This window comes from Ammospiza nelsoni, chromosome 4, assembly GCF_027579445.1.
Source record: "Ammospiza nelsoni isolate bAmmNel1 chromosome 4, bAmmNel1.pri, whole genome shotgun sequence".
Lineage (NCBI taxonomy): Eukaryota > Metazoa > Chordata > Aves > Passeriformes > Passerellidae > Ammospiza > Ammospiza nelsoni.
The window spans coordinates 76,056,539-76,069,395 of record NC_080636.1 but is presented as its reverse complement, the minus strand read 5'-3'; positions in this window follow the sequence as shown (position 1 = coordinate 76,069,395).

The following is a 12,857-nucleotide window of genomic DNA, read 5'->3' as shown; positions in this document are numbered from 1 at the left end:
GTTCCTGCAGCCTCAGACAGGAGCAGTCACGGCGGTGCTTGTGACTGATGCTGCCGGGGCGCTGCCCTTCCTCCTCCTCCTCCTCCTCCTGCCCCTGGCCCCGGGCTGCAGCCGGAGGCTTTGCGGGACGGCGGCGGAGCGGAGCGGCCCCGGGGATTGCCGGGGCGAGCCGGGAGAATTAATCAGCTTGTCCTTGCTCAGGCTCCCGGGAGGCGGGGGACGGCCTGGGGGCAGTGACATGGGCTTTGTGTTTTCTTCTCCTGTTTCACGAGGGTCCCCTGTTCCCCCAGAGTGACAAACGGGTCGCTTCACAGCCGCGTCACCCGGAGCAAAAATAAAATGATGGCAAGGAAGTTACCCGCGGGTTGAGAAGGCTTAGTTGGATGTTTTATTCATGTTAGAGCCCCGCCCCGCCCGTCTCCACCTGCCAGGCTCGGGGCCGGGAGGATCCCTGCCCTACGCCCCCATCCGGGGCTCCTTTCCATGTGGATCCCATTATCATCATTTGCTCCTGGTATAACGGGGATTAAGGCGATTAGAATGAAAATAATTAAATGATTTTTCAATTCACCCCTTCATGCAAGGTGAAAAGAGGGGGAGAGAGAGAGAGAAGGGAATCTATCTGGAGAAACAGAGATAGGGGCTGTGATTCCCTTTTGAAAGGGATAACTTTTAAAGGAACGGAAGGAAAGGGGGGAGCCCTCGCAACTGTCAAGTGTTTTCCAAACACCAGGTTAATGCTGGCCAGACCTTTGTTGCCACGTGGCCCTACTGTTTTCAGGTAGGTTTTCCAACCTGTAATTGTTAAATCCCAGCACTGAATAATGAAATCAAAATAAAACCAAAAAAATTCTCGGACGCTTTGGGGTTTTGTTGTTACTTTGGAGGTAGGAAGGTGAAAAAAAATCTTTTGGGGGTGGAGTAGTTTATTTCTTTGTCGGCTTTGTTGTTTGTTTGGGTTTTTTCCCTGTTACAAGCGAAATTCCTCTATTTCATCATTTGGAATACAGCCATATTCCTGATGAAAGGATTTAAACATTTAAAAATAACAGACGGCTTTTAATCTGATAAAGGGATAATCGTTTCCTCAGCTTCTCTTCTTTTTCAATGAAAGTGCTCTAACAAAACTGCTTATATCCATATGCACACAATCGCACTTTGTGTTCATTTAAGTATCTTTATAAATCCGTACCTCAGTATTTACTGTTTTCGTTTGCACGGATAAAATTTAGATATTAAATCTGTGTCCGAGAAAAGGCAAAAATTCAAAGATAAATAATTACAAGTGCCTTCGCTTTCTTCTCTTTTTCTCTTCCCCCCGCCCCCCAAGGTAACATTAATATTCCAGAGTATATTAAAATACAGTTGTCCGCCTGGGGAAATTCGCGTGAGATATTTTCAAAGACCGAAGGAGATCCTGCCGAGGACAGTGGAAGTTGCTCTGACGGTCGCGCCATCCGATGCTGCCGGCGGTGCCGCGGCGCTTGCCGGGGGCAGGACCGGGACTGCCGGCACGAAACCCGCTCTGCCCTGGCCCGGAGAGGCAAAAAGGCACTGCAACCAGCCTAATAACTTCAAATGGGCAGAGACGGCGATATAACACGTCCCTTCACAGCTTACAAGGAACGAGATTAAAATTTAACCCTCCTGAAAGGAGCGCTGCTGATGGAGGAGGAAGGCGAGCCGGAGACATGCAGAAAATGCGAAATTTACAGCCCTAATGCCTCTGGTACCCGAAGGCACAGCGCCGGAGTGGGTAATTCCTTTTACTAATTACTTCACAACAAGCAGATCAAAAAGAAAATCTTGTAGGAAGGACTTCAGGATCTGCAGGAGAGAATAACGTTCCTGTGCTCCTTGCATACCCGAAAATCCTAACATAAATATTGTGGATGCTCTGCTCTCACCGGCATTAAACACGTCTGCCCGCAGGCAACGCCGCGGTTTGGTTTTAAAAGTTCTTCTACATCTGGAAAATTGCGCTGCCGGGTGCTGTTATTTTTTAAATAGTACATGTTTTAGGGTAAAATTTAAGCATAGACGTTTCTTTGAATGAACGCGGAGGAGAAATCCCGCTTGTTGACAAAAGTTAATTTTCAGCTATTAGAGAAGTTTGTAACTTCAAATATTTTTCTTTCGTCTATAAACGCTATTGGCCTGCTTTCATAGTTACTAAAAAATTTATCCGTGAGATCGAAGACTGAAATCCGGCATTCATTGGGCGCTAACTCCTTTAGTAAATACTTGTTCTTACCGGCAGTGTGATTCCTACCTCCGAAGCGCTCATTAATGCCAAACCTGCGGCTGCGAGGCGCTTCTCAGCTACCCATAAAACCTTTACCGCCTCGAAGCGTCTTTAGAGACGCGCCTGTGGGCGCCCGGTGCCGGAGCGCCGCTCTGCCTAATGCCTCCCTTCCTGATCGCATTACCGGCCGCTCCCCCGGCGCTATTTATGGGCAATAAAAGCTCCCCAGCCCCGGCAGGGCAGGTGACCAAACCCGCGGTTTTGCTTTTTCCCCGCTTCAATGCCGAGCAGAAAATTCCTGGACTTTCCTCCCCTTCACTTCTTCCCGAAGTCACGCATGGAGCCTGGGAGCGGACGCGGCAGCGAAGGGAGCGCGGGCCGGGCGGAGCAGCAGGGCGGGAGGCGGAGGGGCCGCGGGCGGGAGCGAGCAGCGCCGGGCTCTGCGCGTCCCCGAGCTGTGCCCTGCGCACCCCGCGGGACACACAGCCGGCGGGGACACACAGCACACAGCCGGCAGGGACACACAGCCGGCGGGGACACACAGCCGGCGGGGACACACAGCACACAGCCGGCAGGGACACACAGCACACAGCCGGCAGGGACACACAGCCGGCAGGGACACACAGCACACAGCCGGCAGGGACACACAGCACACAGCCGGCAGGGACACACAGCACACAGCCGGCAGGGACACACAGCCGGCAGGGACACACAGCACACAGCCGGCAGGGACACACAGCACACAGCCGGCGGGGACACACAGCACACAGCCGGCAGGGACACACAGCACACAGCCGGCAGGGACACACAGCCGGCGGGGACACACAGCCGGCAGGGACACACAGCCGGCGGGGACACACAGCACACAGCCGGCGGGGACACACAGCACACAGCCAGCAGGGACACACAGCCGGCAGGGACACACAGCCGGCAGGGACACACAGCACACAGCCGGCAGGGACACACAGCACACAGCCGGCAGGGACACACAGCCGGCAGGGACACACAGCACACAGCCGGCAGGGACACACAGCACACAGCCAGCAGGGACACACAGCCGGCAGGGACACACAGCCGGCAGGGACACACAGCCGGCGGGGACACACAGCCGGCAGGGACACACAGCCGGCGGGGACACACAGCCGGCAGGGACACACAGCACACAGCCGGCGGGGACACGGGCTCCTCGGGATGCCAGTGGCCGTGCCGTTCAGGAAACCACGAGAGGAGGGAAAAAAAAAAAAGAGAATGAAAAAATATACTTTTTTTTTTTTTTTAATCACAAACACACACACACACACACAGAGAAAATCTTTCACAACAAAACAAACCACTCGTCCAAACAAAAAATTCCAAACGACGACAACTCAACCCCGACAGAGACCAAATCTCATTTACCTTTCGTGGCCGGGAAGGTTGCTATGGTCCTCCCTTCTGGCGGGATGGGGTCTCCTCGGAGATCCCCGTCTCTCCGCTCCGTGTTCCCGCACCCGCTGCCCGGGCAGGGCTCAGCCTGCAGCCGGGCCCCCGCCCCCGCCATGTGAGGCGCTGCGGGAGAGCCCCGCAGGACCCGCCGGCGCCAAGCGCTGTTCCCGACACTTCGTGTCACCCAACCCCGCCTCAGCTCCTTGAACACGGGGGAGCCCTCCTTCTGCAGCCCCGGTGGGTTTGGTGTGCTTTCTGTTGTTGGGGTTTTTTGTTGGTGGCTTTTCCCCCGGCCGGGGTATGCGCCAGGCCGAGCTCCGCAGGCCGCCCCCAGCCCGGGGGGCTCCTCGGGCACCCCCGCTCTGCCCAGCCGGGGTCGGGCCGGAGCGGCGGGGGGGCAGTCGCGTCTGTCCGCTGGGTGCAGAGTCAGGCTGGATGGAGCCCTCCCTCACACGGACGTTGATTTAAATCTGCCTCCGGGGAAACGCAAAAAAATAACTCCATAGGGAGGAGGGGAGGGAAAAAAAAATCAAAAGAACGCCCAATCCCAAAGCTGACAGGAGCTACAGACACCAAATACGTGTAGGGACGGGAGAAGGAGTAAAAGTAAATAAATCTCGGTTACCTAATTGAAAGGCAGAAGCGAGCCCTTTGTGTACACAGGGCTTCATGGAGAGGAAAGCCAGAGCACGGGGAGAGCGGGGGGAGCTCAGCGGCTCCCCTCGGTCCTGCCCGCGGGAGATTTCCCTGCGCCCGGCCGGCTCCCCCATCCAAAGACAGACAGAGAGAGGCAAAAAGTGTCGGGAGAAGCCCAGGGAGTGCGGCTGAGGGGCGCGCAGAGCTGTCCCGCTGCGGGGAGCGACTCAGACTCCGCCGGGGAGGAGCGGGAGAGGGACACGCCAGGGGCAGACGGGCAGCGGAATGGAAAAGCGCAAACAGACCTGGTGAAAAGATATCGCACTTTCGGAGTTTTTCTTTTTAAATGAGGTGCCTTGGCTTCTCTGCGTAGAAGCCAAAGGATCAAACAGGGTCTCCAAAACCAGTTATATTTAATTATTTGTGGACAAAGCTGAAACTTTGTCAAGCTAATAAGATAATTGACTGGAAAAAAAACTGCAAGACTTTTTGGTGTCTCACCTACAACCACAAGTTTTCTTCCTGCGTTTGTAATGAATGCCCAATAATTCCCAAAATGTAGAGGAAAATGAACGTGATCAAACCCTTTCCTTAGAACTGCGAATTTTTTCACAGTGCACTTGCTTGAATTTAGCTCTTTAACTTGAAGGAGCGCATAATACCAAAGGATGCTCTGGACACATGCTTTTGTGTAAACACATGCAAATCAGTCTTACTCCTTCTGTTAATCCCTCATTCACCCACAGTAATAACAACTGTGATTAACAGCTCCAGTTTTCTATCTCTTAATGATCTCACATAAAAATATACTGATGATCTGCAGTTTGCAGTTTTCAGTGTTATTACCATGAGCAGAGCAACTCTCAAACGTTTCTTTTCTCAAACGTGACCTGTCAGGTACCCCTCTTCCTGGCATCAAGGGGAGCCTTTCTCCACCAGTCCCAAACTTGTTTGCAAAAATACAGCCTCCTCTCAAGTCAGCCTCTCCCTGGAAGCTGCTTCCAGCATAATTTCCATAAAAAACATCCGGCTAGTAACTCCAAAGACAGTACAACCTGTTCCAGTAAAGAAGAAAAAAACAGTCTGGCAAAGAATTCTGAAACTAAATGTACACATATGCATCTTTCTAACAAGTATCAGTGCTTTTTCTGATGCCATTGTACATTGTGGGCACAGTTGGAAGTGTCTGTCACAACTGGTGTGGAATATTCTTGATTTGCAGGTGCATATCTGGGCTGCAAGTGGGTTCAGTGTCATCAGTGCTATCTAGAGCCATGGCTACACTGCTAATCAGATGGTGCAACTGCAGAAAAGAAATGGCCTCTCAGCTTACTCTCGGCTATTACAACTGTGTCTGAAGAAATCCTTCAGAAAAATCACTATCACCATCCTCTACTGTCATAATTTCCTATCATCTTAATTTTCCAGCTACCAGAAATAGTCTTTTGAAAATGCGGTTTTCATGTAGAAATACAAAGATAATAATTAAAGAAGGTAATTTAGTATTAAAATAGATATCCCCCCTCTTATGAGGTCTGGAAGCAAAAATATTTAAGATGACTGTTTAAAAAATATTAAAATATTCTTCTTACTCAATTTCTCATATACCCACTTTTAAAATTAGAGCATGGATTTAATTTTTAGTTAATTTATAAGTTTTGTTATCAGACTATTTGATGCACAGACAGCTATAGCCTACAAGAGATCCCTTTGGTGACTTCCAGTCCTCTCCAGGGAGCACAGCAGCAGTTTTTCAGTAGTTAGCAACATTAATCAGTAGTCTTCATCCCACAGTTTAAAGCAGTGAATGGGTAAGGTAAACACATATAAATCCTCATGTCTTAGAGAGAAATCTTGCATTACTCTGTGATATGAAAGGGCAAGAAAAAGAAGGGGAAGAGGTGAAGAAGGCCTTTGGAGGCTCTACTGTCAATATGGAAAGTTTCCACACTAGTCCTTGCACTAGGTGAGAGGGTGGCTGAAGCACTGGCTGCTGTGAGTCAGAATTAGCTCTTTGGGCAACTGAAAAGGGCAAGGTCAGCAGAACATTCACAGCAGAAATTTTGTGCCTAAGAAGAAGTCAAGACAGAAGCGGCTGCTTGTCAGTCTGGCTACCCAAAATCCTTATGTTTTCCTCATGCTTTTCTGGGAGGCCACTCAGATTTGCCTTAGGTCCCTGTCAATGGCCCCGGGCGGTCCCTTACTTCTCTGTGTGTGCAATGACAAATCTGGGCACGGGACACACTGCAGGAGGTTTCCTGAAAAGTCAGGAGTGGATTTTACTGCTGATTTCTCAAGATAATCTGATCTGCCTCACCTTCTAAGTCGGTACCATTGTGATTTCTCTTCTTGCATTTGCACTACTGAAATACACAAAGAGGGATTTGAGAATTATCGTGAAAGCCATCTTAATCCTGGACACTCATTGTTCTTATCTCCCTGAAGTCAGAAAACCCCTTGATTTGGTACAGCTCTTACTACCTAGATACTGGAAGGCTGATTCCTAACGTGGTGACATAGGAATTTGAAAACTAAAAAGGCACAGCCCTGCCCTCCATGTTTACACTGGCCAGAGGGTTGTGTTCGGTCATCTAACTTCATCCCCGCTCTGGACACTTGCTTTCTGCTCTGAGGGGCAGGCACTGACATTTCCTAGCCAAACTGAGACCCCAGCTCTTTGCCTGATGGTATGGTGCTGACAAAGCGTGCAAACCGGGAAAAGCAGAGCAAAAGTGAGGCTGTGTGTGCCAGACAAGGACTGAGGTGCTCCGTGAGTGTGGAGCTGTGTGAAAGCTTGGGCAGCACCAGCAGCAGCTGGCCAAGACATTGTGGCCCTACTTTTGGAAAGAAAAGGCAGAGTGCCAGATGGCAGTCAACCAGAAGGACTGAGATCTAAACAAAAATCTTAAACAAAACAACAAAACAACAAAACAAAACCGTATATATATTGTCAAGAAGCCTTTTGGAGTAACACAGATTTCATTAAGAGGTATTAAATAAAAAAGAAGTTGTCTGTGGTGTCTTTTGCTTTTCCAAACAGCACATTTTACCAGATACCTGCAACAAAAATACCATAAAACATTACCTAGCTTATTCAGAAAGCCACTAAGAGGGAAAAAAAAGCTTTCTTCAAGGGGAGTTTGATGTGCTGTTTAGCCTGCTCTGTCATTTTTCTTGTCTCTCTTCATAATCTCTATGCAACCCAGAAACAGCCAGTAAAAAAGAGAGACCCTCTGCTTGTTTAATTACTTCCTGAAAATTTGACAACTACTACTTCGGTCTCATTGGATAATCTGCTTTTAAATTACCTAGTCTTTCAAAGACAGCATAATTTGAGTACATTTACTTCCCTAGCTATACATCATGCCTATCAAAATTAAATGCTTCCAACATACCAATGCAGTGTTTTAACATTTCACTTCTGTAATACATTTAACAGTAAATTTACCTTTTTAACAGATTTTCATACCTTTAGCAGTAAAGCACAACTAGAAGGGAATTAATTTTTTTTCTGATCAGAAAGTAAAATTGTGTAAAAAATTATAGCGGTTTACAAAATGCAAAACTTGGTATCAAATTTTGTGGTAATAAAAGAATTTTCTTTATTCCTTCTTAAGACAAAACCTATTTTATTAATGCAACTAATTTCTGAACAAAATATGAACTCAGGCAAAACTCACTGAGTTTGCATTTTTGCTCTACATATAATCAAAATTGTAAATGTTATCTCAAAAGAATTCATATGGTTTTCTTCTGAATTTTTGAAGGCTTCTTTTTCAAAACGATAAAATTATTTTCAGAAATTTAGAATAAACTGTTCAATGCTCTCCTTCAGCAGGCTATTCAACTGCCATTTGAACTGGTGAATATGCAGTTTTTTAGAAATGTCTCTTTTTCTGCGATCTGTATGATTATTTCTACTTCTTTATCAGAAAATCAAAAATTATCATAACAACATGCATTTATTATCACCGAAATACGCAATGAGCACGTATTTGGGGTGCAGGCTCGGCAGGCTCTGTGTGTTTTCCAAAGCTGAAAGCCTACCCCACACAGCCCTAGGATTCCTCCTGCAGAGAAACGGGAAGTGAAAAGCAGTCACAAAACCAGACCTCTCCCCCAGATATTAGCATTGCTTTTGAGCATTCCTCTCTCAGGAAACGCTGAATTTGAGGTTGTTTTTTTCCTTTCTTTTGTTCGTCTGTAGTGACACGTGTCAATAAGCCCTATCTTTAAACGAGAGCAGTTTTAATTGCAGGAGGGCATGCAGATCTCGTGGTGGATCCTCTTGGTGTAGGCACCACATGTGTGGGTATGCATGCAAGCCAGAAGACTGCCTACAGCACATGTGCAGGTCAATCCAACATGAGCAAAACCAAAACAAAGGAGGTAAAGAAACAGCACGTAAAAAAAAGGAAAAAGAAAGAACCCCGCCTTGCTTCTAAATCATCACAAAGACTGCAATATCCTGTTATCTGTTGTAGTAAATTCATATACAAAAATAAAGAAACAAATGTTGCCCTTCTGTGAAGAGCGATAATAAAATTTTCCTTTTTGATTCTTCAAAAAGGGGAAAAAAAAATCCAAACAGAGGAGAGAAGAAATACGTTGTTTTAAGCTATACTCAAGAAAAGCACAGACTGACTGACGTAACATTTAAGCAGCACAAGCCTCTTGATATTGTCTGTTGAAGTTGTCTTATGGAGTAAACACTATAGAAAGGAGATGAAAGGCAAGTAAAAGCCACTGTATATCTGGTTGCCACTAACCTGTTTCCAAACAATGCCACTGACCTGGTGAAGATAAGAGTTCCATGCTGATCCCAATTTATTTTTCCCTACTGCAGAGCTAAAAGGGACTAAAAACCCAAATGAATATACTTTTTTGTAGAATCCATAACAAATGCATTTTATCTTAAAGAAAGATTACTGCTTATCAAAGATTAGTCTTGATTTAAAATATCTATCCTGATTGCCTCCTTAATTCTGTTATTATGGTTACATAATTGTAATTAGATAGACATAAGAAAGGCAAAAATGTCAAGTTATAACATTAAATGATGATAAAACAGCAACACAACTTCAGACACCAATATTTATTAGTTTAATGTCAAGGAATTAAAATCAGCTACCTACCTGTTTCTACAATTTTGGTTTCTGATTTCATCGATCTACCAGCTCAAGTTCCCTCCTCTTTAATACCCCAAACACATTTACGTGTTCAGGAAATATTAAAAAATTACAAATCTTATAAAAACTCATGAAACTTTCACTGAAATACCATATAAAAGAAGAAATAGTATGCACAGATACCTTCTCTATTCCAGGAGCACAGCAAAATGTGCAAAGTGATACGCAGGAAAATTTTTAGCGCTATTTACAGAACTCACAAGAATAATCTTTGGAAACAGGAATATTTGGAAAGAATGACAGTAATCAACCATGAATAAATTAAGAAATTTTACAAGTTGAGGCTGCTGAACAAAATCATTAGATGTATATGGCTGTGGTTGAACTCTCATGATCTTATTTATCCCCCAACTGACGTCTGGCCAACAGCTCCCAGTAATGTTAGTGGGAAGTGTCCTGCACATTTGAAAACTGCAATACCTATTGAACTGCTAGCTAAGGTGCTTGGTGAGGCAGAGGGCACATGGAAGGCAGGGAGTAGCCCTCCAAATCCTAACATTTGCACACATGATTTCAGTGTAGTCGGTCTGCTCCCGTGCATAGTTGATGCTATTTTTTCTGTGGGTAGCGCAGTAATATTTTTTACTCTTATATGTTGTTAAATGGCACACGCAGATTGGCTCTGCTTCCAAACATTTTTTTATTTTAACATCTTGATCAACCTAAATTAATACATTAAAAGACACAAACAAAAACATAATTGTTTATTTGAATGTAGTGGATTTTGATTGTAGTTAGTTGATTTTGCATAACCACTGTCAAACTTAGAAAATAAACTTCAAATTTCTGTGAAGATAAAAATTATGCTTTTCATTTATTTAAAAAAGTTCTTTACTTACTCTCCCAAGTTTGCATATTATTTGAGGTCAGAACAGTCACAATAGAATTAAATCACTCTTTTGAATCAAGCCATACTCATCCAATGATTTATAAAAACGGATTAGATCTTAAAAATCAATCATTATAAATGAAAGAATTCCAGGCAATATCCCACCTGGAATTAATATCTAATTAAGTCCTACAATCTCTAAAGGAAAAAATAAAACTTCTTAGTGACTTATGCACTGTACCTGGCATTTTCAACTTTTCTTATATAGAAGCTCTTATATGGTAACTGTCACTCAATATCTATACTTTGCTTCAGTATCAGCTTTCAAATTCATGTTACACTGGATATTCCTTTAAAATAATAACTGGCCATTCCTAAACTTCTGGTCCATCTTAAAAAGCTTGTACTATTTTTTTTTTCTGATTTTCTTGTAGAAGTTTGATCCAGAAATTCTTATAAAAACCTGAAAAGATAAGTTGTTCTGATAAGTGGTTTAAAGTATAAATAAATAAAAGTATAAGAAGTGGATATTTCCTTTCTTCTTTTTATTTGCATGATCTTGATATTTTTCTTGAAGTGTGAGAATGTTATTTGCTATCCTCTCCTTAAACCACATTTCTCTAATGGGGCATTGCAGGGCTGCTGCACATCGGCCACGTTCCCAACATAAAAACAATTTGGTCCATTTGGAATCTCTCCTTGTTTTGTGCACACTCCTCAGGGCAAGACCCAGGTGTGAAGCCTCGCTTTAGCAAAATACATTTCCCAATTATCACGACAGGGTCAGCATTTTGTAAAGAAAGTACATTTGTAAGAGATATAAAGTCTCTCTAGAGGTAGAGTGCCACGAAAGTAGAAACAACTCAGTTACTTTAGTCAGACAAGCATTTCTTTATCCTTAGAAAAATAAAATAATTTTAAATGTAATAAGCTCTGTCAAATATGAAGTGATTCTTTGACAATCTGCAATAAAAACCCCATCAGGCGAGGTTCTTCTTCCCCCAAGGAATTTCTTTTTACTTATTTATTTTTGACTTTGAAAAAGGGTAGGAATTATTTTTTAAACAACTGGCTGCAGATTAAAATTAACACTGTACATTTCAATTATTATCAATTCATCAGGGAGCTAAAAGAATTGGTATCTTTTTAATTAAAATATTTTTATCAGATAACCTAAGCCTTTAAGGCCATATATTTGATTTTAATTAAAAAAAATTCTGCTTGTGATCATTGTTCAGAATTAATATACCAAATAAAATATGGGAAGAAAGGAGGTAAAAGGAGGTTATATAGTGTTACCTGATAAAAGGAGACAGTAATATTTAAAATGAGGTAAGTGTTACACCGATTTATGATGTATTTTATCTTCTAGAGAAACCCTAGTTTATCGTAGTGTCGTTCAGTTCGAAACGTCAGCTGTATATCTTTCTGCTTTTGAATGTAACTCTGGGTTGAAAGGAAAAGGTTTGCAGTGATGTGATGTATAAGCAGATCAAAAGCTTGGCATTTTTTCTGGGATAATTCGCTTTGATATTGAAGCATTTTTGTTGTCATAAATACATAAATATCATAATTATCTTATAAATATCTTGAAAGAATATTAATTAATAACACTTAACATGCCTCTCATCTTCGTGGTGCTGTACAAACACCTATTAATCAGAAAGGATGAAAATGTTCTTTTTGTTTTAGTTCCCACTCAAATTATCCTGTAAACATCCTCATCCCTAACTCAGTAAGCACCAGAATTTGCATTTTTTCCTTTGTTTCAAAACCGAAAGAAAATATCTTCATTCATACTCTGCTTTCCTTTTTGTCCATAACATTTCTACATCAGGAGCCTTGCCAGCACAAAAAAAAAAAAAAAAATCTAACTTGTAAGATAACAGGGCCAAGCAAATCAGCCTCTAAATCCCACACTCAGTCTAATGACTGAAAAGCAAGGTAGCAGCCCAGCACTGGGCTAAGCTGAGTGCTACAGCTGGGGAACACAGTGGGGAAAGCAGAGGTGGCACTTGGCATCAGCTCCACGCTGTGCACAAGAGGAAAATGCTTTGGCTTTTAAGGGCACTGGCGAATGTTGCATTAATAAATTTTTTTAAACTAAATTTATATGCTAACCGGGATTCAAGAGCTGCTTTGACTGAAGGAGGAAACATGTCACCAACTGGCAAATGAGCAGGATTTGGCTTTTTTCAAGGTAGCAGTTCCTGCCTTCCTTTGGCTTTCAAATACCAAAGAAGCAATGAGATGTCACTTCTTGGTAAATGCTCACTATTGGTTCTCATCTCCTAGGATTATACCAATTGATCATTTACCATTCAAAATCACAAAAAAGCATGACTTTCTGGTCCTAATGCTTGAAGGCATTTATCCATCCATTTCTGTGTGCATACCCATATATCCAATGGAGACTACATTTCAATTTCTTTCATAGATTTGGTAGTATACACACACTTTGAAGAAATTAACTGAAGGGGAAAAAATGGTCTTCATTTGTACTGTCAGTGAGTTACTTTGTTTTTTGTAAGCT